Source organism: Lichenostomus cassidix, chromosome 4 (genome assembly GCF_008360975.1).
Source record: "Lichenostomus cassidix isolate B80296 chromosome 4, HeHo_3.0, whole genome shotgun sequence".
In the NCBI taxonomy this organism is placed as follows: Eukaryota; Metazoa; Chordata; class Aves; order Passeriformes; family Meliphagidae; genus Lichenostomus; species Lichenostomus cassidix.
In genome coordinates this window covers 30,426,490-30,427,160 of record NC_139484.1, presented here as the reverse complement: position 1 = coordinate 30,427,160, position 671 = coordinate 30,426,490, and the positions used below count along the sequence as shown (strand labels likewise).

Sequence of the window (671 nt, the reverse complement as noted above, 5' to 3'; positions counted from 1 at the left end):
TTGGTAAGACAACTTTGAAAACACTGTATACACCTCTTTTGCTGACCACACAGAGTATACACTGTGTTCACATGCTTGCAGAAACAGGCTCAGAGTTTGGACCACAAGAAGGGATTTCAAGTTTCTGATAAATGTTCTGCCTTCTCCAATGCTCAGCAAACATTATACTTCAGTCTAAGAAATGGATTCCAACTAAAACTGCAAGTCATATTTAAAATTTTATTTAAATCCAAAATAAAAGAGATTTAACGATACTGCATGAGGCAGTGTATCCACAATGCAGAAAAATGTAAGCTTTTCAACCAAATGTACAGAATTTTATCTACAGGGAAAGCTAGAGAAACATGATGTTATTCTGATTTGCATTAGCATTTAAATTAATATTATTGCACCCCTCCTAGGATTCCTTTTTGCTTTTTAAGTAGTTATTGTTTTTAAATACACATAATTAAAAAGTATGGTAACTTCAGCTAGCAAAGAATATTCATAATGATTAAGATTCAGGAAAGTTTTCATCAGTACAGACTTGCATCTAATTCAAGTTATCAACCTTAATTCAAAAAGACATTGCCAAGGTTTTGGGTTTTTCATTTCATAAAGGCTTCACTAGCTACTGCTTAGAATTACCTGTCAACAGTTTGAAAACTGCTTCCTTAAAGAAACAATTTGAC

General features: G+C 32.8%; 1 protein-coding gene across 1 annotated transcript in view; it reads right to left on the bottom strand.

Annotated features, from left to right (window-relative positions):
• Positions 1–205: 205 nt before the first annotated feature.
• The window catches only part of GRIA2 (glutamate ionotropic receptor AMPA type subunit 2), an 87,702-nt gene continuing 87,236 nt past the window's right edge, over positions 206–671 (bottom strand). Inside the window, exon 16 of the mRNA XM_085058581.1 lies at positions 206–671. This exon is cut by the window's right edge and continues 1,349 nt beyond it. The gene's annotated coding sequence lies outside the window, so the exon portion shown is untranslated.